Raw genomic sequence first — 27,956 nt, 5'->3', positions numbered from 1 at the left:
AGGCTAGATTTGAATTCTGCCCTTACTGACTTCAGACACAGTGCTCTACCAGGATAGAGACTTTAAATAAGGTAATAGAGTAGTTAAAAAATCTTATTCTTACTTCTTGTTTGCTTCATAGACTTGGGAGAAAGAATTCAGCAGGGAAAAAGCTAGTTCAAAAAGAGAGTCATATTCACCAGTGGTCATTCTTATAAATTATTAGGAGAGAAAAAGAATTCAGCTTTAACACATTGTATGAGCAATGGTTTTGCATGTTGACAACTTGTAAAGGTGAATCAGGTTGGGAAACATCTGGGAATTAATCAAAGAGATTTTCTTTCTTCTTAAATCTCTTTGCTCCCTAGAAATTACTACATTTCCTGGGATTCTCATTAAGAATTCCTAATTCAACAATTGAGCTTAACAAACATTAGTCCATAATGTATGCAAAGACACTAATAAAGATAGAAAGTTAAGTAAGGCACAGACCATATCCTCATAGGATCATAGAATTGCAGAGACTAAAGAGACCATTTAGTTCAAGTCCTAATTAGATCTCTAACAAGTGGTCATCCAGTCTCTCCATGGAGACTTCCAGTGATGAGATATTTCCCACTCTGCCTAAGGTCTCTTGTTCTACTTCAGGCAACTCCAACTATAAATATTTTTCTCCTTTAATTTAAGCTGAAATATGTCTGTCCCCACTGGTTCATATTTTTTTCCTTTGGAGTCAGTCAGACATAATCTAATTCTTCTTTCATATTACTTTTTATATACATTCTTTAACCTTTGATTTCTTGGTGTATGTATTATATCCAATGGTGCAGGTCTCAATCCATCTATGCTTTTTTATTCTGTGAGATTATTGCCTATTCCTTATGAATTATGCATACATTCTTTAATACATGATTTCTCGGTGTATGGATTATCTCCAATGTCCATGTTTTTTTTAATCTTGTGGGATTTTTGTCTATTTCTTCCCAAAAATCCTCCCTGAAGGATATACCTAACTCACCAAAGACTTAATTTTTTTTATTTACATCCATTTGTACATGCATATTTCCAAGTTATAAAATTTCCCTCCACCCTTCCTTCCCACCCTCTTCCCCTCAGTACGGAACAGTCAGGTTAGCATTTTACATACATATTTTGTTAAATATACTTACAAATTAGTAATTTTGGGCCTGAGGAATTAGGATTAAGGGAAAAAAGATATATATAAGAGATACTAAAGTGTTCAACAGATTTGGTAGAGAGGGCGGGTTTCTGTATGTATTGTTTTGTTTGGTTTTTTCTTCCTCCTGTTGGGGATAATATAGTCCTTAACCAGTCTAATTCAGTTGTCTTAGCTCTCTGGATTGTTGAGGAGTGTGTGTCTATCAAGGTTTTTCATCTCATAATGCTGTTGATGTATACGTTATTCTTTTTATTCTACTCCCTTTACTCAACATCAGATCCAAGCAAAGTCATTCCATGCTTCTCTAGAGTCTGACCATTCATGGTTTCTTACAGAACAATAATATTCTATAGTATTCCATGTACCACAACTTGTTTAGCCATTCCCCAAATGATGGTCATCCCCTCAATTTCCAATTCTTTGCCACTACAAAAAGAGCTGCTATAAATATTTTGGAACATGTAGGACTTCTCCCATTTTTTACAATTTCTTCTGGATATAGTTCTAGATTTGAAATGGCTGGGTCAAAGGGTAAGAACAGTTTTATTACTCTTTGGACAGAGGTCCATATTGCTCTCCAGAAAGGTTGAATCCATTTACACCTCCACCAGCAATGTATCAATGTCCCATTCCTCCTACAACCTCTTCAACATTGATCATCTTCCCTTTTTCTCTTCTGGGCTAATCTGATAGGTTGAGATGATACCTCATTGTTGTTTTAATTTGCATTTCTCTAATCTATAGTGATTTGGAGCATTTTTATATGATTATATATAGCTTTAATTTCTTCATTTGAAAACTGTCTGTTTACATCCTTTGTCCATTTATCAATTGGGAATGACTTGTGACCCTATAAATTTGATGCAATTCTCTCTATATATATTTTAGAAATGAGATCTTTATCAGAACGCATGGTTGTGAAGATTGTTTCCCAGCTTTCTGCTTTTCTTCTGATTTTGGCAGCATTGATTTTATTAGTGCAAACCCTTTTAATTTAATATAGTAAAAATCTTCATTTTGCAGTTTAAAATAGACTCTAATTCTTGTTTGGTCATAAATTTATCCCTTTTCCATAGATCAGATAGATACAGTATTTTTGGTCTATTAATTTATCTAAGGTATCACTCTTTATGTCTAAATCCTGTACCTGTTTTGACCTTATTTTGGTATAGGGTGTGAGATATAAATCTATACTTAATTCTTGCCACACTATTTTCCTGTTTTCCCAACAATTTTTGTCAAATAGTGAGTTCTTATCTCAGAGGCTGATGTTGTTGGGTTTGTCAAGTAGTAGATTGCTCTAATTGTTTACTGCATTTTCTTTTGAACCCATCCTAATCCACTGATCCATTACTTTATTTCTTAACCAGTACCAGGCAGTTTTGATGACTGCTGCTTTATAGTATAGTTTGAGATCTGGTAGAGCTAGGCCACCTTCCTTTACCTTTTTTTTTTCATCAGTTCCCTTGCAATTCTTGCCCTTTTTTTGCTCCAGATGAATTTTGTTACTATTTTTTTCCTAGCTCGATAAGGTAGTTATTTGGTAGTTTGATTGCTATGGCACTGAATAAGTAATTTAATTTGGGTAGAATTGTCATTTTTATTATATTAGCTCGACCTAAACATGAGCACTTGTCATTTTTCCAATTATTTAGAGCTGACTTTATTTGGGTGAGGAGAGCTTTATAATTGTGTTCATACAGTTTCTGGGTTTGTCTTGGGAGGTAGATTTCCATTTATTTAATGTGTCTACAGTTATTTTAAATGGAATTTCTCTTTCTATCTCTTGTTCTTGGGCTTTGTTGTTTATATATAGAAATGCTGACAATTTATGTGGGTTGATTTTATAGACTGCTATTTTGCTGAATTTGTTAATTGTTTCAAGTTTTTAAGATGATTTTTTCAGGTTCTCTAGGTATACCATCAAATCATCTGCAAAGAGTGAAAGTTTTGCTTCCTCACTGCTAATTCTGATTACTTCAATTTATTTTTCTTCTCTTATTCAGAGACTTTTTAACATTGCAGAGCTACCTACCATTGCAGCACATGGGTCATCTTTATGGTGTATATATTATTCTTATTGCATGATCATTCCAATTCCTTTTCAATTAAACATCTCTTTGACAGTATTTTTTTTTTACCATTTCTTGTGCACAAATCATTAATGGCAATATCTTGCAGTCTGTTTACACTACTGTATAGTTTCATAGTCTTTTATAATATCCCTAATTTTTGTTTTTAGAGAGAATGATTTAAAATTTGTACATTATCAGAAAGTATGAATGATCAACAAAAAAAACCCGTTTTCACTAAGTAACAATTTAGAATATTTGCATGATTAATAGTGCACTCTTTTTGCCCTTTTCAAATTTGTGTCAGTTTATCACTTTCAGTTTCTGTCTAAGATATAGTTACTAATAATCCAAATCAATGAACAAACCACTATGCCATAGTCTGAATAATCAACATTTTATATTCATTTGGTTATTCCTGAGGGAATTATTATGGTGATTTTTCTTTGATACCTACACATACTATTAAGGAGATATAGTAGAATTTAAGGACTTAATGTAGCCAGCACACTTCATCCACAAATAGAAACATCTCTAGGACCATATATACCATTTGTGGAAATTTTTTTTGTATGAACTCTAAACAGAAAATCCTAAATAATAGCAATGAATTCCTTTAGGGAGCACAGAGAGGTGTACCAATGAACTGGGACTGACCTGTATGAAACTTCAAAACTTTTTCATCTTAAAAGTTTTACCATACAATTATATCTTTTTTGTTGTAATCACTTGTTATACACACTACAGCTTTGAGCTGATAACATTTTGACACAATCTTTAATTCTTCATGGATATGACGATTTTGCTTCATTGCATGTAAAGTACATCTTTTATGAAGAGTTGATTTTTCCAAGTCACCTTAGAAAAATACCTTTGGAGAGATTTTGTTTACATGAAACATGGGAAGTTTTCTGCAGATCTGTTTTCCCCTTCTTTCTTTTTTTTTTGTCTTGTGCAGCAACACTGTTATACTCTTTTGTCATTCTCCTTTGCAATGTTTTGTAAATGCATTTGTACTTTTAAGCTGGTATTGACTATGACCTCCTTTTCTCTTTGCTTAATTAAAAAGATCAAATATTTGCTAGCTGAAAACAGTTTCTGAGATCCATTCACTTCCATGTTGTGTTGAATGTTTTACACTGGCTAAGCTTTTATGAGAAATAGTCATAATATGACAAACTATCATCTCTTCTCCAGTTTCTGCCACTCCCTACAAAGCACCAGTATAAGTTGGCACTTCCCAAACTTCATGCCACAGCATTCTGCTATGACACAGGTGAATATAATAGGAATTCTCTTTAAAAAGTTGTTTCTAGCAACATTTCCTCTCTAAATATCAAATAGAATGTTGTCTCTGTCAAAAAAAATTCTCATTATATGTAGCATTTTAACTCATCTAGTTCATCTTGTACATGAAATAAGAATAACAATAATAATCATGATTTATATAGTCCCTAAAGCTCTAGTAAGCCCCTTTATCTCCTTTGATCCTCACAACATTGAGGGAGCTGCTATTATTATCTCCATTTTATAGATAAGGGAACTGAGTCTGACAAGATAAGTGATGCCCCAAATGATAGTCATTCAACCTTTGATTAGACTCAGAGGACTCCATTATCTCCCAAGTCAGTTGACCATACTCTTATGGATCTTTAATTACTATGATTTTTGACTCTCATCTTGCATGACTTCACATTAAATCTTTAGTTCAACAATATAACTTATTGTGACATTTTTGTATCCAAATTCTATTATCCTATATTTTAGATATCCCCTCCCAGAATTCTATCATCTGTGAACTTGAAAAAATAGAAGCCTGTATCTTCCATTCAAATCTCTTACAAGTGGACTCCCAAACATCTCATTCAGTAGTGGTGTAGTGCCTCAGGACAATTTCTGGATGAGAAATTTTGTTAGTAATGTGACTGAATAGGCTTATCACAAACTCCCCCCTTCAGTTTCTACATAAGCTATTCCTTTAGATCATGCTAAAATATTTTATTTCCACATTCCAGTTATGAACAAATTTTATTAATACTTATAAGATCACACTCAGTTTAAAATTCTAATACACCCTGTTTATTATTCATTCTTCATATATTGGCAGACACTTGAGTCTACGAGTAGTACTTTTTCCTCTTCTTCTCAATCATTGTCTCCTCTATGTTCTGAATACCTCTGTTCTTTTTTATATATCACTTAGATAAATTCTATATATAATGAATATGTAATCAGATCTTTATTAGAGAAAGTTCGTATTCCATTCTTTCGTATTCCATTTACCTTTGAATGTTAAATAAATTTTTATGCAAACAAGCTTTAAAATTTTATGTATTCAAAATTGTTTACCTGCTGTAATGCTTGCAATTTCCATGGGTGTGAAAAATATTTTCTTCTTTGCTCATTTGTTTATTTTTTTTATGTAATCTTTTATATCTAAATTATAAAACCATTTGGAGCTTATTTTGGCATGTGGTACAAAATATTGATTTTTGCCTAATTTCTGCAAGATTTACTATCTAGTTTTCTCAGAAACGTTTGTTGATTTGGATATTCTTATCCCCAAAGCAGGATTCTTTGGGTTTATTGAACACTATGCTACTATCCTCATTTATTTTGTATACTGTAATTGACCTACAGCATTTTTTTTTAAAATAAACACCAAGTAGTTTTGATTATTGCCTTGTAGTTTGAGATCTGGTATACTAGTCACTCTTGCTATTCACTGTTTTTTTTCCCTCATTACTTCTCTTGTGATTCTTGACCTTTTGTTTCTTCAGTTCAATTATTATTTTTCTGGTTCTCTAAAATGATACTTTATTAGTTTGATTGAAATGATACTGACTACATTAATTTAGTATTGTTATTTTTATCATATTGCATAGTCTTAATATTTCTCCAATTGATTAGGTCTATCTCTTTCTATAAAGTATATTTTCTAGTTGTATTCCTAAAGTTCCCATATGTGTCTTGGTAGATAGACTCTCAAATATTTTTTATATGTTATAGTTATTTTGAATGAAATTTCTGCTGCTATCAATTCCTTCTAGACTCTGTAAATAATATAAAGAATTGATGGTGATGTGTGTGTGAATTTATTTATAACCTGCATATTTGCTTGATGTTTTGGAATTTTTTCTACTGATTTTGTTAATAATTGTAATTGATAATTATATCAAATTTGAAGAAGTGAGTTTTTGTTTCTTCTATACCTCTGCTTATTCTCTCAATTTCCTTTTTCTTGTCTTATTGTTAATAATTAGTATTTCTAGCATGAAATTAATTAATTTGACAATAGTACACATCACTTCTTTCTCTCTGGAAATTATTAGTATGAACGTTCTGTGTTATAAATAAGGTTGGTTCTAGATTTTAGATGAAAACTACTTAGCATAATGACAACAGTTCCATTTTTCTTCTGTTTTAAAATAGTAATGTCAAGCTGAAATAGAGATTTAGGGTCACCAGGCAGCTAGAGGGTACAGTGAATAGAGCACTGGCCCTGAGTCAGGAAGACCCAAGTTCAAATCCAGCCTCAGATGCTTAATAATTGCTTAGCTGTGTGATCTTGGGCAAGCCACTTAAACCCATTGCCAAGAAAGAAAGAAAGAAAGAGAGAGAGAGGGGGAGGGAGGGGGAGGGGGAGGGAGGGAGGGAGGGAGGGACAGAGAGAGAGAGAGAAACAAACTAGGGTCACTAACTTCCAATTGATTTAGAAAACTACAAATTAATATTATTTTTGTTTTCTTATTTTGTTTTTTGTTAAATAGTTCCCCAATACATTTTTTTTAGGCCCAATACATTTTAATCTGGTTCCATCCAGTTCTGCTTGGGAGTATTATGTGATACATGTGACCCTCAGGGTGTGTATGACACCTCTGAATTCAGGGCATTCTAATGAGAAATGAATATTGATTTTTATCAAAATCTTTTTTTAGCATCCTTTGATATAATAATGAGGCTATTACAATGATTGATTTTTCTTATTATGGTTTTCTTTATGTTGCACCAAGCCTGCATTGCTGGAGACCAGAATTCAATGAGGCCAGACTGGATAAACATATACATATAGATATATAGATATATATAGATATAGATATAGATATAGATATATATATATATATATAGTTGAAAACTCTTTGTTCATATTTAAGATTTTTTGTAATGACATTCATTAAATATAATTTTCTTAGACCATTATATTTAATGAACATATCATAAAAATACTTTGTCTCTTTTATCTTCCTGTATTAGGCATGGAGATCAAATCTATATCTTGGGAAAAATTTGGAAGAGGACCTTCTTTCTCTATTTTTGTAGTTTCTGTAATCTTGAAAAGAAGTATTTTTTGAGTATTTGATGGTGGAATTCATTTATGAATCCTTTTGGTTTTGGCTATTTTTTTTTAAATCAGTATTTAATTATGACTTATTTAGAGTCTTTCCTTATATTGGGTTATTCAAATAATACATTCTCTTTGTTAATCTGGCTATCTTATGTTCCTGCAAAGAATCATACATTTTGTCTAAGTTGTTAGTTTTGTTGGCATAGAATTAGAAAGAATGTTAAATTTATTTTATTTAATTCTTATGTATCATCTCTTTTCACTTTTTGATTCAATTTTTTTTAGAGGTTTTTACAAGGCAAATGGGGGTTAAGTGGCTTGCCCAAGGCCACACAGCTAGGTAATTATTAAGTGTCTGAGACTGGATTTGAACCCAAGCACTCCTGACTCCAAGGCCAGTGCTTTAATCCACTATGCCACCTAGCTGCCCCCTTTGATTCAATTTTAAATAATATTTTAGTTGTTTATATTTTCTACTCATTTTTAAAATACTGATCCTAGTTTTATTTTTTTATGTTCACTTTTTTAGTATCTTCTTTGATATTCAGAATTTCTATTTTGTGTTCAATTGCAATTTTGATTTGTTGCTTTTTTTTCTTAAAATTATATGAGTATTTATTAACCTCTTCTTTCTATCATCTTTGATGAAAGCATTTAGTGATATAAATTTCTTCTTGAGATGTTGTTAGCTATAACATATCAGTTTTTGGTATGTAGTATCATTGTCTTTTCCTCTGATGAAATTTTCTATTGTTTCTGATATTTATTTTTTGATCCACCAAGTTTAGGATTAAATTAGTCAATTAATTTTATTCACTTCTTCCTTGATCTTTTACACAATATAATTTTTATAACATTGTACTCACTAAAGGGTGTATTTAATATTTTTGCTTTCTTGCATTTGTTCACAGATTTCTATGCCCTAATTCATTTTTGGTAGAAATACTATGTAAATGTTCCCATTTAATAATTTAAAGATCTGTCATCTCTCATTTTTAACAGTTTTTATCCAGACTTTAACTTATTTCTTAGTAATCTTTTTTTGTTAGATTTAGCCCTCAAAGTGGTACATTGGAGTCCCCCACTCTTTTTAGGTTTTTGTTTTTGTTTTTTGCAAGGCAACGGGGCTCAGCTAGGTAATTATTAAGTGTCTGAGACCCGGATTTGAACTCAGGTACTCCTGACTCCAGGGCCAGTGCTCTATCCACTGCACCACCTAGCCACCCCCGAGTCCCCCACTCTTAATAGTTTTACTATCCATTTATTTATTTATATGTTGTCAAATATTGATTTGTCTATGTTGTCTTTTAACATAACATATTTTTTAAATTACCTTTTTTTATTCTGTTTTTACAAATACCTTCTCTTTGTGAAGCTGCTCTTGAATTTCTGAGTTGAGATTCTGTCATTCTACTAACCTTTTCCATTTTATATGTTTATTCCTTTTATGTTCATACTTAATCATTATAATTTAGTAATACCCTCTGTCTTGCACTCAACTTTCTATTGAATGATTCAAATGAAAGTTTATAGCATGCTGATTCTTTCTATCTCTTTCTTATTTATTTATTCCTCCCTCCCCTCCAAGGCTATAATACATACACATGAATATTTATTTTATATATATATATAAATATAAATATATGTATATATGTACTCAAACACATATATACCCACATATATAATCATTTATATATATATATATATATATATATATATATATCCACATACATATACATATGTATATATATAATCTATATATTTGGTTGTGTATATCTTTCATTTTTATAACATTTCCTGAAAGCAACATCCTCTCTTCACTCTTCTGCTATATTTCTCATTATCTTGCCCTCCATTTCTTACCCTCCCACCCTTCCAAACCATCCTTCCCTTATATACCCTTCTATATGTCCCCTCCCCACTGATCTACACACTCATCTTTATATTCCCCTTATCCTGTTCCCTTACCCTCTCAGTACCCTCCCAATCACCCCCTATTTCTTTATGAATTTAAAAGATTTTTATACCCTTCTTTAAATATATATGTATGTATGTAGGTATTGTTCCCTCTTTAATGCATTTCCAATGAGAGTGGGTTTCTAAAACTACCAACTCCCCTTCCTCATCTAATTCCTCTGTATCAATTCTTCCTCTTATACCTCATTTGTATAAGATCATAACTCTTATTTTTTCTTTTTTACTTTTTTGAACTGCCCCAGCTATGCCTCAATCTTTTCTTCAAATTATGCAATTACTAACAACAATCTTGTACATATGATTTACATTTCCACAGATAAATAGTAAATTTGTCCTTATTGAGTTCCTTTTAATTTGTAGTTAATGTTTACCTTATATTTCTCTTGGATATTGTATTCAATTTTTCTATTTAAAATCAGGCATTTTGCAAAAAAAGCCTGATAGTTCATTGAACATCCATTTTTTTCCCTCAGGATTGTGCTCAACTTTTTGGGTATTATATTTTCAGCTGCAATTCCATTTCTTTTGCTCTTTGAACATGTAGTATTCCAAGATCTGCAGTCTTTTAATGTAGATGCTTCTAGGTCTTATGCAATTCTAATTGACTTTTTTCTTGTTGCTCTTATTTTCTCCTTAACCTGGGATTTTTGGAATCTGACTGTGATATTCCCATCAGTTTTCCTCCTAAGATTCCTTTCAGGTGGTGGTCAGTGAATTTTTCTAGTTCTTTCCCCTCTTGTAATTGTAATTAATTTCTTGTATTATTGTATCAAGAATCTGTTTTTGATTGTGGCTTTCAGATAATTTGGTTATTCTCATGTTTTCTCTTCTTGATCTATTCTCCAGATTGGTTTTTTTTTCCTTATGTTTTACATTCTCTTTTATTTTTTCATTTTGTTTATTATTTCTTGGTCTCATAATTTTGCTGACTTCCCCTTTCCTAATTCTAATTTTCAAGGAGTCATTTTCTTCTTTAAGATCCTTTTTCTAGTTATTTGACTTTATTTTCTTAATCTTGGTTTTTTATTGTCATTTTTTTAAGTTTTTCCTCAGTCTCTCTGATTTTTAAAATCTCTTTTTTGATTCTATGAATTCTTTTTGTGTAGGTAGCCATTTGATGTTACTGTTTGATAAGAGAAGCTTTTTTTGTTTCAGAATTTTCCTGTGAAGACAAAATCCAGTTTTCCCTATTCCCATGGTAACTGTCTATTTAAATATATATATATATATATATACATATATATATACATATATATATATGTATATATATATATATATATATATAAATTAGCAGTTTGTTACATTCACCTTAGTTCTGGGATTTGGGGAATTACAACTCTGGCCTCATGAACTTTGTCCTGGGCCCAACCTCTGCCCTCCTTTCCTCCTTCAAGCCACAACCAGAACCCTCCACACACTGCTGGAAATGATCTTATTGCCTGAGATTTGTCCAGTTACTATGGCCTTCAGTTGTCCCCCCTGGCTTGAAACAATGACCAAGAACCCAGTTCTATAAGCATCCACATTGCTGCAGTGGCCTGTGCCATTGCTTCTGCACTCACCAGACCCAAGTTGGTTTCTTCTTGCCCAGGACCATGTCTTAGCAGCAGAGCTGAACCTGGTGTCCCTTATCAACAGAGGTTCTCTTCCTTCTCTGGATCAGATGTAGGACTCCCTACATTGTCTGGGAGGTGAGAATTCCTGTGGTTGAGGCAGAGGCTACCTCCCAATCCATCCAGGGCATGCCTCTTGCTGTTTCAATTGATTAGCCTGGAGGTGTTTACTGGGGCCAAACCTAATCCTGGTCACCAGTCTTTTCTGGTTATTCCAGGCAGACTACTGTTCAGCCCCCAACTTGTTTATTTTTGTCACCCTATTTTCATCCTGGGGTGTTCTTTTTACTTATTTGTATAGAATTCTCAGACCTACTCTACCATCTTCCCTCTTGCCATCCCTTTATCTATTTTCATATACTCTTCAACCTATATACCACTATTCCATAAGATGGTGAATTCCATCCTCTTCCTCTCATTTCCTCCCCAATTTATTTTCCCTCCTCTCTCATTTCCTTTCTCTGTTAATACCATTAGAGCAGAAAAACAGAAACACCACTAACACAGATTCTTACCTGTCATTTACTTTTTTCATTGTCCTTTGAAGACAATAGCTTTTGGAGAGGGCATGTATTTTCTCTCCTATTAGAATATAGACAATTCATTATCATATCATTAATAATGTTCACCTTTAAAATGATAGAATATATTTACCTTATTATGTTTTTTCTTTATTCCTGTGCATGCATTTCAAGGTTTATTCCCAGTACTAGTCTTTTCATCAATAATGCTTGAAAGTTATTTATTCATTAAAAATTCTTTCCTCTCTATAGAATTATACTCAGTTTTGTCATATTCTTTATTATAAGCTTTTATATTTTGCAGTATGGAATACTTTATTTCCAATTCTCTTCTATTCTCCATTATAATAGGAGCTATCAAGTTTTGTTTGATCCTCATGTGCATCTTTGATACTTGAATGCTTTCTTTATGGTTGTCCATAGTAATTTTTCTTTGACCTGAAAGCTCTAGATTTTGACTGTCATGTTCCTGGAAAATTTCATTTTGTTGTTTCTTTCAGGAGGAGACTGGCAGACTCTATAGTTTCACTTTACTCTCTAGTTCTAAAAGAGCTAGGAAATTTTTATTGAAAATGTCTGGAAATAAGTTATCTGATATTTTTTGTCATGCTTTTCAAGTAGTGTGATAATTTTTAGATTATCTCTCTTTTAGCCATTTTTCAGATCAATTATTTTCAATAGTATATACCTTATATTTTCTTTTGAAATATCTTCTGTTGTTTTTTGTATGGTTCAGGAAGGGTTCACATTGTCTTGTACTGCCTGGGCCTTAACTTTGCAAATTATAGTGATAAGTCAAATTAAATAAGATAAAATTTAATAGTGTTGGCTTTCCCTCTGATAACTCTTATTATAATCCCTCTATGCTTTCACATCCTATGTAATTCTTCTTCTTGTTTAATTTGACTTGTCATTATAGCTTGTTAAGATCTTTTTGGATACTATTTCTGTCATTTAATCTGTTAGTTATGCTTCTCAGCCTCACCTTATACACAAATGTTATAAGCATGTCAATTAGTCTTTTAACCAAATCACTGAAAAAAGTACTGAACAAAATAGGATCAAAGACAGATATCTTCGACATTCCCTACAGGTTTGTATCAGCTGCTCTACTGTTTAGCTCATTTAAGTAAGATCAATCTACATAATTGTACTGCTATCCAGTATACAACCCTCCATCTTGTTCACAACTCTTACAGTACTGTTCTCTTGTTCACTCTGTGACAATTTAACCACTGAATTAATATAGAACATTGATTTATTTTGTAGAATATCATCAAGTTCTTGATATAATTTATCAATTTTTTCAAGTGTCACAATAGATGCTGGTGAAAAAAAAACACAATTACTTTCACAGTAATTTCCTAATAATTATTGTGAGTTTTAAAAAGAAAAGGAATGAATGACAATAATAATTTTGGTATCTCTAAGTTTCTTTTGAAATCTTGTGGCCAATTCTTTCATTTTTTAACAAATTGACGCTGGCTTCCAAGTATTAATATTTCTGTTTCTGAGGGCCTACACGCCATTAGTTCAATAAAAAAATTCTAGTATTTTGCTCAGTGTTGACCAACTCACCATTCTACAAATTCAATAATTCCCTTCTTTCTACTTTTAGGGGTTTTTTTTAGTGGTTTTTTTTTTTGCAAGGCAGTGGGGTTAAGTGGCTTGCCCAAGGCCACATAGCTAGGCAATTATTAAGTGTCTGAGGTCGTATTTGAACTCAGGTCCTCCTGACTCCAGGGCTGGTGCTCTATCCACTGCGAAACCTAGCCACCCCTCTTTCTACTTTTAAATTTGTAGAATGTATATAACCAAAAGAATTCTAGATTGTCAGAACTGAAAGGGACCTTAGATGATAATAGCTATCATTTATATAGGGTTTACTGTTGCCAGTGCTTTCCACTTGAAGAGTTTTACAAGTATTTTCTCATTAATTCTCACATCAACAGTTAGAAGCTATTATTCTCATTTTATAGTTGAAGAAACTGAGATAAACAGGTTAGGTGACTTGTCCAAGGTCACACAGCTAATAAGTTTCTGAGGCTGGATTTGAACTCAGGTCTTTCTGATTTCAAGCCCAGCACTCTATCCATTGTATCACCCAACAGTCCTCATATCTACCATATCAACTGCCACATTTTTAAGGGAGATGAGTACCTCATCTCAAAGCCCAGAGAAATATTTTTGTCCAGTATCATACAGATGGCTAGAGGTAGAACTGTGTTTTGAATCTAGGCCCTTGGCCTCCAAATCCAATACTTTCTATTATGCAAATCTACTCAATGGTTAAGATGATTCAATAATCAAAAACATAAGTTCCCTATGTATGTTGTGCTTTCATTACTCTAACCCAAGACACTTGAACTCATTTAAAATTTTTAAGTCTTCTCTTACACCCTCTACTTATTTTGGATTTCAATTCTATTTTAGTCGTGTTTGTTGCTGTCATTTGTCCTTTGTTCTAGAAGAAGACCATGACATCGGGGAGGTGATATAGAGACAAATATTATGAATTGGTTTTGAGTGAGTGGGCCCTGCTAAGTCACCAGCTTCACTTTCTTCTCCAGAGTCATCTGGGTCCAATGGCCAGATATGAATCAGGATGACTGGAATTGACCCTGGAAGTGAGGCAATCAGGGTTAAGCATACTCTATGAAGGTGAAGAACACCCTACCAGATTGAAAAGATAGGAGCATTTCTGTGGTTATCATTAAATTATTCATCTCCAATATTGGAAAATTTTTCTTTGTCTTGTGGTTGCAAATGTAATATTCATTAATTCATTCATTCCTTCTGTTTGCTCCTTCATTTGTTTGTTTGTTTATGGATATATGGATATACAGTGGTAGAGTCTGGAAGAACTAGCTTTAAATCCTATTTCATTTTAGGAATATTGAGCTATTTACCCCTTAGGTGCTTTAGGCTATTAAGTCAGGTCAACTAGTATTTATTAAGGGCCTATTACAATTCAATGACTTTGATTAAGGTCTGGAACTTATCTCCTTACTTAGAACTAATCTATTGAGTTCAAGACAAGTGGTGAACAGCCTGGTGAAGGATATTCCAACAATTAGATTCTCCTGCAGTGAAAAAAAAACACTAAAACTTTTGTATATTCGTGTGGTTAAGAAACAAACATATCAACTCACTATACACTGATTAATTTAATAGTAACATTAAAGTAATTAAACATTAAAAAAACAAGATAGTTTCCTTGCAAAAAAAAAAAAAAGGATGAAAAAAATTACCTTAAATTACCTTGCCCTAGTCCTAATGGGACCTCTATTGCAAGGTCAAGAAAGAAAAGAATACCACTTCTTTGTTTTACAGGAAATAATTGAAATAGCTAATATTTATATAATGCTTTAGGGTTTGCAAAATACTTTGTTTATTTTCTTTAATCTAAAAAAAAAGAAAGCAAGTATGGGAAGAAATGTCTTTAGAATACTTTTGTCTTCTAGGCCCCACCTATAATTTTGCTCCACACTTTTAGACAGATCATGTGCTAGAATTCCCATTTCTGCTCAATTCCTTTCCATCTAGGATGGCTCTGTCTACTCTTTCCTTCTTCCCTCTTCTCCTCAGCCTTCCCATTCTAAACATCTGGAAAACAACTTGTTATCAGTCATTATAGCCCTGACAAGGATTACTAAACAATGTGTTTAGTAGGAAAAGTTCTCATCTTGGAGGAAAAGTTCTCATCTTGGAGTTAGAAGATAATTGTAAAAATCTCACTATTGAAGTTTATTAGCTAGATGACTATGGTCAAATCAGCTCACCATTAAGGAACAGTTTCCTCATCCCTAAAATGTTCATAATAGCTATAATACCCAGATGAAAGGACCATTGTGATATCAAATGAGATAATGCATTAAATCCAAAACCATCAACTTGGAAATATGGGATTACAACTCAGGAGTAGGTTAAGATCTCTGTTTACAAAGTATAGAATTCCAGGACACCAGGTTGAAGTAGTAGTTCCAGAATGCCATGGGAGCAGCTACCATCATAACCCTTTCCTTGTCAAGGTTTTGACATAATGTACCATTTTCCCTACTATTTAAATGTATGTCTATTTTTATAATTAAAGTCAACAGTAATTATGATTCACTTTCCAGAAACATATCTTCCAGACAAACTTCTTGGACAAATAAACAAATTTGCTCAAAGGATAAGTCTTTTTTAAAAAAAGATTTTTTAAAATACATGCAAATTTTCAACAATCTTTTTTTCAAGATTTCGAGTTTCACATTTTTTTCCATCCCTCCCTTTCCTCCCTCCTCCCCTATACCTCCTTCAATCCCACCAAGAATTGGTATTTAAAACTTTTTTCAAATAAAGGAAGTCGCCAGTCCTATATAAACTGATAGGAACATATAATTCTTAAATTTAGTTATGAAATAATATGATTTCAACTAAAATGTTATAAATATGTATGTATATACAAATATAAATATATAAACATATGTATATACATATTATATGTATATATATATATATTTATTTAGTTAGTTAGTTAATTTAAATTGAGTTTCATGCTTTCAGATAACAGAAGTGCTCTTTTAATTTGTTGGCAGTTGTCTTTTTTGTCTGAAGTCAAGACTTTCATTTTTCTCATGAATGTCCCTCTAGTTTTCTCACCATCTTTTTGTATGAGCCCTCTCTCCATAGCTCACTTTATGGTCCACTTTCCTGGGTTCTCTTTTTACAGACCAATCACCTGGGCTTGCAGCCAGTCTACTTACAGATATAGATGGATATTACTTAGTTACATTGATGACTGTCTTCTCAATGATGTGTACTTCCTCCAGAGATTATAACCCATCCATGTCCTCTTATCCTAAATAATGAGAAAATAATTTCAAATAAATAATTAAGGCACTGATGTGTTATATAAATCGATAGAGTTTCTTCTTCTCTCACCACCACTGTCAAGCATTACTTTCCCTACTTTTAACTGATGCAGTTCCAATCCTGGGATCCTTAGGACAATAGAAACTTTTTCATCAACAGAACCAGGACAAAGCTCTAGCTAGGCTAGACTTAAAGTAGATAAGCAGTTGGATGATGGAAGTTTCTTATCCAGAGATGGAAAGGTCACCTAAGACCACTGTAATGATAATATGTTCTAAATAAGGAGTGCTTGATTTCATAATTCTAGACCTGACTTTAATATAACATAGGCACTGTCACCCCCCCACAATAATGTGTTATTTTTCTAATTTAGTTTATTGTTGTGACTCCCTGAACTTAATTTTTTGATAAGAGGTCTCAGTAAGGAAAACAAATATCTAAAACTGAGAAAACAGGAGATGCTTATTTCCTGTTAAAAATAAATGAAAGAAAATAATTTAAATGCTCTATTAGGCCATGATTATGTTAAGCAAACCAATAAATAAAGTGTCATTTATAATTAACACCATTGTGTAAGAGATTTCCTTCAGCAGTTTTGCTACTGAATGTATTTAAGCAATATAAGCCTTTATTGCTTTAATATTTTTCCTAAGACCCTAAAGACTAAAAATATGTAAAGTCCTTAAGGTCAGAAGGACACCATTGATATAGCCAATAGATTACTTAGACAATGAAATGCTTTTTGTTGGTATAGAATGGCAATACTTAGTTTTAGACTGAGAAAATATTCAAATAAAAAGCACCAACTTAACATTCTTGTCACAATATTATTTACATGATGCAATTTCTTTGTGTATCTCAGAGAGAGAAAGATCAAAACAGCAAATTAAAAAAAATCAGGTGTAGCTAAGACTTGCTTTTCCTTAATATTTCAGTTGTGTTAGTTCAATATGCTTAGAAATATTTCAAGCTATGAATGGATTGGACCGAAGAAATAGCCTTTATTGACAACTGAGTTAATTATAGTAGTTTTGTTACTCAAAGGCCTATTATTTCACTGTAAAAATCACTGTAGGTTAAAACTTGACACACATTAGCCTCTCCATGGGTATGATGCTTTACATATTTTAAGAAACATGTATTTTTTAAAAGCCTACTGAACATAGATGCTTTTAAAAACATACAGTTTCAAAATAACTCTTTTTTGATATGAAATGTGAGGCTGCTTTGGGGAGTTTTTATTTTTAAAAATTTGACTATTTCTTCCTGCCCTCCTGGATGCCCATTTTAACGTGTATTTCACAAGTTCTATTATAGAAGGCAGTGCTACTTAATCCTTGTATTTAGTGGTACATGGAGCTCTTTGGGAAACCAGAATGTGGCTATCATGGAGTCATTGGATTTTAACAGAGATTCTTTCTCTATAATTAATTCAACGCATGCCCCATATGGGTAATGTTGAACAAGTGGATCTTTCTCCAACCTGAAAAGCTGCCAAGATGGAGAGGGAAGAAAAGAGAGAGAGTCTCAAAAGGAGTCATAGAGAATCACAAAATGATCATGAAGGAACACTGCTTTGTAATAATTCCGTTACAGAAGTAAGTACATTGATAGGTGCTAATATAGAACAGTTATGACATGCTGTGTCAGAGCAAACATTACATAGTTCCTGGACCACCTCTTGAAGATTATTTGTCATCAAGCAGAAAAATCAGAGAACTACAGAAAAGTAGGCTATGTATCTGATGAAGGGGATTTTTTAAAATGAGTATTTCAAGTTCTCCTCTTATTGTTTAAAGAATCTTTGCATAAAATGGAAATGAGATAAACACATAGGAAAGTATAAGCTCAGAATGAAAATCACCAGCCTGACCTTTACATGCCATCCTTAGCCAAAGCTTTTAGCCAAAGATTGCATTACATCTATTATGCGTGACAGCCTTATTTTGAGAACCTTGTGTAAATTCATTGTAAGCCTAGGGAAGACATTCTATTCTTGTGCTCCAGGATCCTAGCAAATGAAATTGTGTCAGAATCTCGTACTAAGCAATGCACAGTCTTCATGTTGGATGAAATCCTGACAAATGGAACACTGTGTCAGTGCATATTAAGAAGATTGGTAGAAAACCCTAAAATAAAAAAAAAGGTTGATTCTGCAAATGTCAGTGAAAAGACTTTAATAGTTATGTTGAACATGAAAGACCCAATGGATTGAACACAAGACCAATGAAATATTTTCTATTCACTTTTCATGAAAAGAAAGTGAAACAGAAATATATTATTTTTGAGCCCCTCATAATTCATCCAAATCCAAATTTTGAAATTTCCCATACTCCAAAGCCTTTTCTCAAGCTAGGTAGAAAATACTTAATCACATTCTGCTTCCTTGCATATTACCCCTTCTACATTTTGAGAAGACATATATTTCAGTTACATTTTTCTTGCTGCTTTAAAATGACAATTCTATCAGTTAGTAGTGGTTTATTAATACATGAATGATCAAGAAAGTATTTTTTAAGCAATAATCTCATGTGAGTCACTATGCTGAGTACTAGAGACACAAATACAAACAAGCAAAGAGAGGAGTGGAGGGAAGGAGAGTATGTGTGGTGGCAATGTGGGCTGGAGATGGGTCAGAAGGACTGATAACTTCCCAAGGACTGAGCTGGAGTTCTGATGAGAGGAGGAGGAAGACCAGAGAATAGACAACATGGCCTAGGAGTCACAGGGTATCCTTATTCTGGGTAAGATAAGGTGAAAACTAGAACTCATAAATTAGAGAAGTACAATTTGTATCCTTTTTTTTAAAGAAAGAAGATTAAAGAAGCAATTGTGGATGGAGGTAAGGAGAGAGCATGTAGAGGAAAGGGGATGGTATGTAATACATCTTTCTTTGTTTATAAAAACAAGTCAGGCATTCCTTTTTCACTGACTTTTCCCCTCTCAAGCCTCCAAATCTGCTTTTCTCCTGCCCTCCTTGAATTGAAACTATAAGGCTACCTATTTTTCTTTCCTCTTATCCAAAGGCACTTAAACCCCTCAACTCTAATACTTGAAAGGAATGGCACCATGTTTTTTAGTCTCTAATAATTGTGAACTATTTTTTTTGCTGGGTCTCGCACCAAATATAAATAGCCTTGATTAAAGCTATCACATATTATACTCAGGCCTCCTTGGATTCTCCATCAAGAGGCTGGGTTCTCAAAAACTCTGCCAATAGACGGCAAGCTTTGGCAAATAGACTAAGATTGGAGAGGACTTGGGTAGGACTGGGAGAACTTACTGTATATTTATTATCCCAAATAAGTCCAAAGAGGCTCATCATACAGATTGGCTTCTCTGAAAAACTGTCTAGTAAATTATATAGGAGTTTTAATCCACATTGGTGTGGAGGAGGAGAAAAGGGAAGGGAATAAGCACTGATTATTGTAAAGTGCCTACTTATGTTTTGCAAATACAATCATACAAAATGCTTTACAAATATAATCTCATTTGATCTTCACAACAACACTGATAGGTAAGTGCTATTATTATTCCCATTTTACAATGGAGGAAAGTGAGGCAGAGCAGTTAAGTCACTTGCCCAGGATCACTCAACCAGGAAGGTCTCAAGTAGAATCTTCCTGACTCCTTGTCCAGAGTGCTAACCAATACACCACGTAACCACCTCTAGATCATAGATCCTTGCAGTTAGTCACCTATTGTCCTCAGCAGTAAGGGATTGCCCTAAAATAGCAAGCATGTTTAGAAAGTTTAGTACCTTGCATTTGAATAGCACATTGGATGTTTGAAAATATTTTCATGTATAATATCATTTATGGAATTATAAAATCTTTCTAAACATTCAGGGATCTTAGCGATGTTCTAATCAACAAGTTCACTTGAAATAGGAAGCTGTGTCCAGGCAGACTGAAGGATCAGCAAAGACCACCCAATCAGCTCTTTTTAGCTGATTAGTGAGTCAGATGGGGGTGAGTAAGGAGGACTAGAAAGGCAGTAAGAGTCCCAATGACTCCCAAAAGGTAATAAGTGATGGAGGTTGCTGAAAGCATCAGGATCTAGATATTTGAATCTGAAAAGGTGGTTACTAATTTTAGAGTAAAAATAGGAGAGGGAATAGAGAAGTGTTTTTTAACTTCAATGCCAATGAGCATTTATTAATTTCCTATTATATGCAAGGAACTTACCAGGTGTGGAAGGTAAAAAGACAAAATTGAGAAAAACAATATAAAACAAAACTCTTGTTCTCAAAGAACTTAGATTCTCTTGGGGTGACTACAAAGAGACAGTCAGAAAGAGGTAGAGCAGAGACAGAGACAGAAAAACAGGAAGAAAGTTTGGAGAGAAGAGAGGGAAAGAAGTGGGAAAGGAGAAAGAGAAACAGAGGAAGAGTGAAAGAGAGGAAAGAGAAATGAGAGGGGGAGAGAAAGGGGGAAAGACATGGGGAGAGATGGAAATAGGAAAGAGAAGAGGAAGGGAAAAAGGGAAGGAAAGAGAGAGAGAGAGAGAGAGAAAGAGAGAGAGAGAGACAGAAATGGAGACAAATTTTTAATGACTAGGTGAATCAATAAATGCTTCTGGTAGGAGGTAGGAAATCATGAAGCAAGCTAAGGTTTAAAGAGGTGGAGGTTAGGAGGGACTCTCTAAGCAGGGCTTTGCCTTTTTGGGCACCTAAGAGATTGTGACTAAAGCTCAGATTCTCCTTTTTCCTTAGGAAGGAGAAGGAGAGCAGCAGATTTCTTGCAAGAGAAAATTTCATCAAGGAGGACCATAAGAGAGACACCAAGAAGGAGGGAAAGGACCAGACTCTAGGACCACTGTTTTGCTACTGCTTTAGTGAGCAACTATGTACTTGTCCTAACTGCTGCCACCAATTCAACCCCAAGCTGCTGCCACCAGGAGTGAAGGTAGAAACACAAAGGGGGCCTATCCTAGCTAATAACCTTCCTAGGTTGGGCAGGAGAATGAGAGACTGGGCCAGTAAGAGCACAAAAAATAGTTGCCATGGAATCAAGAGCAGAGCTGTAGCAATGAGACCGGCTCTGGACTCTGGGGCCGAGAGGGGAATTTGGGCAGATCCTTTTTGAACTTGACAGAGGAAGCCAATTCAAGACATTCATTACACACACACACACACACACACACACACACACACACACACACACACACACCCCTTCACGCACACTTTCCTACTGGATAGAATGTATCAGTTCTACATTTTATCTCTGCATCTTTAAATTTATTTAGAATTTTTGGATCACATAACCTCTAAAAGATAATGAAGAAAAAAAATAGTGATTAATAAATCCACTATAGGGGAGTATAATTTTCTAGGGAAGGAGAGAGACAGAGACACACAGAAAGAAAGAGAGAGGCAGAGACAGAAGTGATCGAGACAGAGAAAGACACAGAATAAGAAGAGACAGAGAAAAGAGCGAGAGAGCCAGAGAGACAGAGAGAGAGAGAGAGAGAGAGAGAGAGAGAGAGAGAGAGAGTGAGTGAGAGAGAGAGAGAGAAATCTCTCTCCTTTTTGCTATAACTATGACCTGTTGATACATATTATTACAGATTCTCCAAAGAAGAGAAAAACAAGTGAATTTGGACCTGGACATTAATTTGAATTATGAAGTTAGTGGAAACTGTATCTGGGGCAAGCTAGCTTCTCAAGCAAAATGTTTTTCCCTTTCCCATGCAAATTTTAAAGAAAAACTCTTGGTAATTGATGAAATCCCTAAGAGTTAGGGCTTGGAGGGGAGAGAAACAAAAAGGTCCTGGGGGAACAGACACCATAAGGGAGTAGGCCATGAACAATGATCAATCAAGAGATTGAAATGGAGCAGTCACACTGGTAGGAGGAGCACCAGAAGATAGAGGCAAAAATGTAGAGAACAGGAAGGGCAAGAATTAAAAAGAAATTGCAGATTATAGCTTGTTCAAGTAGATGTGATACACATATTTAGTAATCCTTTAGCTGCCTCCTTCAATTCAGAAATTAATGAATATATGGAAGGTTAGGTTAAAGAAAAATATTCAGGCTCAAACAAAGTTCCTGTGAAGGAGAAAAATTAGGTACCTGTATGAGAAGATAGCACTATTATCCCATCTAACAAATCTCCAGTAAAACCACTAAAGGAAATGTCTTCCTTCATGGTCATGATTTTTTTTTTATTTTTATTTTTTAGGTTTTTGCAAGGCAAATGGGGTTAAGTGGCTTGCCCAAGGCCACACAGCTAGGTAATTATTAAGTGTCTGAGACCGGATTTGAATCCAGGTATTCCTGACTCCAGGGCCGTTGCTTTATCCACTGTGCCAACTAGCTGCCCCATGGTCATGATTTCTTAAACGTTAGTTAAATTAAATTGCATTGTGGATTTCAGACACATGTCTAAGACAAATAACAAGGATGCTTACACTTAAAAATACATAATCTGGAGGAGAGTCGGCTTTTTTCTTATTGCACACTACTTTTCAGTACTGTGGTTCTTTGGGTGCAATTACAGAGAAAGGACAAGGGAACAGCTGGCACTATCTCCAGTGTCAGTCTCTTGCTCACTCCCCCCCCCTTTTAAACATTTTCTCTTTGCATACACAGCTACTTGAAATAATTGTCTAATTACCTCAAGCTGAGTAACTAATTTTCAGTATGTAACTTCTGCAAGTATAGAAGGCACATCTGAAGTACATATTCTGTGTAATGTGCATTTGTAGTGAAGCTTTACATGTTGCCCATAATTCCTTTAAAATATCTCTTGTTATACTAGTAAAATCACTGGGTAAATGGAGAATTTTTTTAAAAAGAAAAATGGAGACATGTGATCTAGATGATAGTACAATTAGATGGTTGGGGATCTGGTTGAATGACAGGATTAAAAGAGCAATCATTAATGGTCCAGTGTTAACTTGGAAAGGGATCTTCAATGGAGCGTTCCAGGGATCTATACTTAACCCTTTGCTGTTTAACATTTTTATCAGTGGCTTGGATAAAGGAGTAATAGAAGGAATGCTCATCAAATTTCAGATGATCCTAAAATGGGGGAAATAGTCAAACACTGGGACAGCATCAGAATCCAAATAGTTAACAGTACAGAGTTAAATTGAATATGATGAAATTTAATAATAATAAATGTAGTCACCCTTGGATTCAAGTAATCAAATTTACCAAATATGGAATGAAGAAATATAGTGAGATAGCAGTTTATCTGAAAAAAAGATCTCAACTGCAAAAATATAGTGTATGGTATGAAATTTAAGGTAATTTCAGGATGCATTATAAAAACATAGCTTCTAGGAATAAAGAAGGAATAATATAACTGAATTCTGCTCTAGTTCAACTACAATTTGTTGCAATGGGTCTAGTTCTGGGAACCACATCTGAGGAAGGACATTGATAAGATGAATGAATGAATAAATGAATGAAGCATTTATTAAACTCTCACTATAAACAAAGCACTGTGATAAGTGTTGGGACTACACATAGAATAGAAAGTCCGTACTCTCAAGGACCTCACATTCTAATGATGAAAACACACACATATGGAAGATTTCAGTTACAAGTCAGACAGAAAGTCCCATAGTCTTTAAAATACAGTGGCTTTAAAATACAGGTTTTCAGTGGTTGTGCTTGCAACCTCTGTAGGAACAGTTGTCAAGCTTCACCTCTATAAGCTGTCGACTTCCAGCACTGGACTGGAATCATCAGCATTTCAAAGCCTCTTGGGCTCAGTCTTGGGCTGTCTCCATCAGTGTCTGACCAGAGAAGTTGGTCAAGGAGGTGATGGTAGTTCAACATCCCTGGCCATGCTGCCTCCTGTCTTTTCCTCAAGATACTTTAATGTTTCAGTCCAGATGGCCCATCCTTCCTGTAAGTGACAGGCAGTTGAAGTCTAGCCCCCCAACTCCATAGAATCCCCCTCCCATGATGGTCCTTGGGCTAGGAATAAGTCTGGTGGTCTCAGAATGGTGTGGTAGTGGTGATGGAAGTGTTACTACTCCTAGTGGTTTTGTGCTTATCTACCTGTGGTTGGCTATTGGTCATTACTCATTGTCAGTGAAGAGGAAGGTAGGACCCTTCACAATGACTGTCCAACAGTGGCTTTGAAAACTGGTAATTGGGGGCAGCAAGGTGGCACAGTGGATAGAGCACTATCCCTGGAGTCAAGAGGACCTGAGTTCAAATCCAGTCTCACACACTTAATAATTGCCTAGTTGTGTGACATTGGGCAAGTCACTTAATCCCATTGTCTTAAATAAAATTAAAGAAAGAGAAAACTGGTGGTCAAGTTATTAGTAGTGGTTTGACCCATTTGGCAGATGCTGTCTTTTTTGTCTCTTTCCAGTTACCCTGGAGAAAGTTTGTGCTATTTAATGATTATGTGAAGGAGCTGGGGATGTTTTTTTTTTTGCTGAAGAAAAGAACTCTTAGGGGACATGATATTGTAGCTGTCCTCAATTACATCAAAGGCTGTCATATTTTTGTGCTTGACCCCAGGAATCAGAACAAGAAGGAATAAGTAGAAATTCCAAAGAGACAAATTCAACCTTTTTATAAGGAAAAAATAGCAATTAAAAAACCAACTCCCTTCCCCCACCCAAATAAAACCATACCACTTTATCATTAGAGCTGTCTAATGTATCAAATGCAGAAGTAAGCTAGTGAATCTTTCTCACTGCTGGTGTATACAAATGAAGAAAGGGGAACCACAGGCCAGTTATATTGTAGAGAGCTATATTGTATTATTTTTTCAATTAAAGGTTGTACTAGAGATCCCCTCAGGTCCCTTCCAAAACTGAAATTTCAAAATTCTTTTATCACTTCTGTTCTCAATATTACAATCATGATTATGAATTTGGAGCTCCTTGTAGAATACAATACCTTAAATCATGTATGGGTTAGTCAGCATAGTACTACTTAAATGGTAACTATGATTAAATATGATTAATGTTAATTATGTTAAATATAATGATTAATAATTAAATGTTTAAATATGAAATATGCATATGAACACATAGTGTATACATTGGGGCAGCTAGATGAGTTTCTTCATCTATAAAATGTATTTGCAGGGGTGACTAGGTGGTGCAGTGGATAGAGCACTGGCCCTGGAGTCAAGAGTACCTGAGTTCAAATCTGGCCTCAGACACTTTATAATTACCTAGCTGTTTGGCCTTGGGCAAGCCACTTAACCCCACTGCCTTGCAAAAAAAAAAACAACCTAAAAAAAATGAATTTGAGAAGAAAATGGCAAACCACTCCAGTATCTTTGCAAAGAAAGTCCCCAAAAGATTCATACTAACAGCATTATGTATGTATGTATGCTCCTAGAAGGAGCAGTGGTTAAAGTATAGAACTTGGAGACAGCAAGATGAGTTCAGATCCTACCTTAGACACTTTCTGTAAGCTCTGTGACCTCAGGTAATCACTTAATCGCTTTCTCTAATAGGTGACATGGAGTTAATAACAGTACTTACCTCACAAGTTTGTTGTGAGGATGAAATAAATTAATACATGTAAAGGGTATTATTATTATTATATCTAATGCTAGCTATTATTATATATTTAAATAAATATCACTAGTTACTTCTCAATGTTCTGCAAGTTTCTCAGAGCTCAGAAATCTGTGACCAAAAATCAACCCCTTTTTCTTTGTGAAGAATCAAACCACAAAACCATTTATCCTCTAAAGTATTTTTAAAATGCTATATATACATACCAAAAAAATGGTTTTGGTCAATATTTGATGTGGTGGCTGTTATGTGTAGACACACCCTCAGCTTCAGGGATGGGAGATGAAAAATAGGAACATTCTGTCTCACTTAGGACCTTATTCTTCAGCTAAAGTAGATGGAAGGGGCATGACAGCTCAGATGGAAAGTTGGCTTCAATCTGTCACATTCTAGATGTTTGATATTTGGCAAGTCACTTAACCTTTGAATGCCCTAGGCAATCTCTAAGATGAAAAAAATTATAAATCAGTTACAAATCTGCATCTGTAGAGAAAGTTTTCTCATTGGGAGATCTTTATACCAATGAAATGATTGATCAGGACCAGAAACTAAACTTGGTCATATCAACTGAATTTCATATCAGGTTTTATAATCTAAAATAAAGAAGAAACTATAATATATATATATTCCTTTGTTTCCCCAAATTATATATACTGTGTCACAGTTCTGTTATCCTATTTTTAAAAAAATTCAATTATTTATTTTAACCTTAATTTCTTTTAAAATTTTGAGCTTTATATTCTCTCTCAGCTTTCCACCCTCTTCCCATTCACTGAGAATACAATCAATATGAAATCAGTTATACACATGAAATCATGCAAAGCATATTTCTATATTAGCCATATTTTTAAAAGATGAAAAATAAAGTAAAAAAGAAAATTATACTTCAATATGAACTTTGAGTTCATCAGTTTTCTCTCTGGAGATGTCAAGCATTTTTTTCATCATGAGTCTTGGATAATTGTATTGATCATAGTACCTAAGTCTTTCACCAGTTTATTTTGAAACCTACTCCCTACTTCCTGTTCCATCCATACTTTTTCAGACTCTTGGTCATGGCTTCATCCACTATAAATCTGATTTTAGATAATCTCTAAATTGGGTCCTCAGCATTGCTTATCAATTCTTTTATTCTTCTTTTATCTATCTCCTACCAAATAGTGGCTATTCCAAAACTTTTCCTGGGTCCTCAAGTCCTATAACTTCATTAGCCCCCTTTTGTTTGTTCTTTATACTGAAAGAGGACCAGAGATATCATGATGTTGGGGTCAAAGTACAATATGTTCAACCATAACCCATCAATCTAATTTGAGATTAGAAGACTTTACCAGAGGTTAGACAAAATAGTCCATTTGAAAAGTTGGAGATATTTCTAGATTCTCACATCTCACATTTCCTTTGTACTACTGCAATTCTGTTTTGTTCATGTTGGATGGTCCTGTACCAGTATCTTCCATGTCTGAAACTGATATTAAAGTTCTTTCCAGAGACCATAAAAAGGTCCTTGTACCACTTCTTCTGACCTTCATGTGAGTGTTTGCCTTGCATGAGTTCTCTGTAAAATAGTCTTTTAGGCAAATATATTTGACTTTTGAACAACCTGACCAAGCATAAACATCACCAGTAGAATTTAAATGCTTGGGAGTTCAGCTTGAGATAGAACTTCATTGTCTGAAAACTTACTTGCCAAATAATCATTAGAAACTTCATAAGCTTTTGAAGTAGTTCAGTTCCCTGGCATGGCACAGGTATGATATCTAAGTTTCACAGACAAATATCAGTGAGGTCATAATAGCAATGTTTCTCTTTTGGTTTTGAAGATGACTATGACATCATGACATGCATGTGAATTGGAGTCAAGTGAGGGGAGTGCTGTACTAGGTCACCAATCTCACTTTCTCCTCCAGA

The 27,956-nt window shown here is 34.2% G+C and overlaps 1 long non-coding RNA gene across 2 annotated transcripts; it reads right to left on the bottom strand.

The window, feature by feature from the left end:
* Nucleotides 1-10,466: 10,466 nt before the first annotated feature.
* LOC141502115 (uncharacterized) lies at nt 10,467-27,810 on the bottom strand. 2 transcript variants are annotated; one of them, XR_012472409.1, is made up of 4 exons: nt 27,732-27,810; nt 16,436-16,530; nt 11,682-11,748; nt 10,467-10,715 (listed from the first exon to the last, which is right to left on the bottom strand). It is a non-coding gene; the product is annotated as an uncharacterized LOC141502115 (long non-coding RNA). The 2 variants fall into 2 exon arrangements; XR_012472410.1 differs by lacking the exons at nt 10,467-10,715; nt 11,682-11,748 and adding an exon at nt 26,255-26,491 and having other exon boundaries at nt 16,252-16,530.
* Between the last annotated feature and the right edge of the window lie 146 nt (nt 27,811-27,956).

Source organism: Macrotis lagotis, chromosome X (assembly GCF_037893015.1).
Source record: "Macrotis lagotis isolate mMagLag1 chromosome X, bilby.v1.9.chrom.fasta, whole genome shotgun sequence".
Taxonomy (NCBI): domain Eukaryota; kingdom Metazoa; phylum Chordata; class Mammalia; order Peramelemorphia; family Peramelidae; genus Macrotis; species Macrotis lagotis.
The sequence above is the reverse complement of the archived record's forward strand: the minus strand, read 5'-3'. Positions and strand labels throughout refer to the sequence as shown.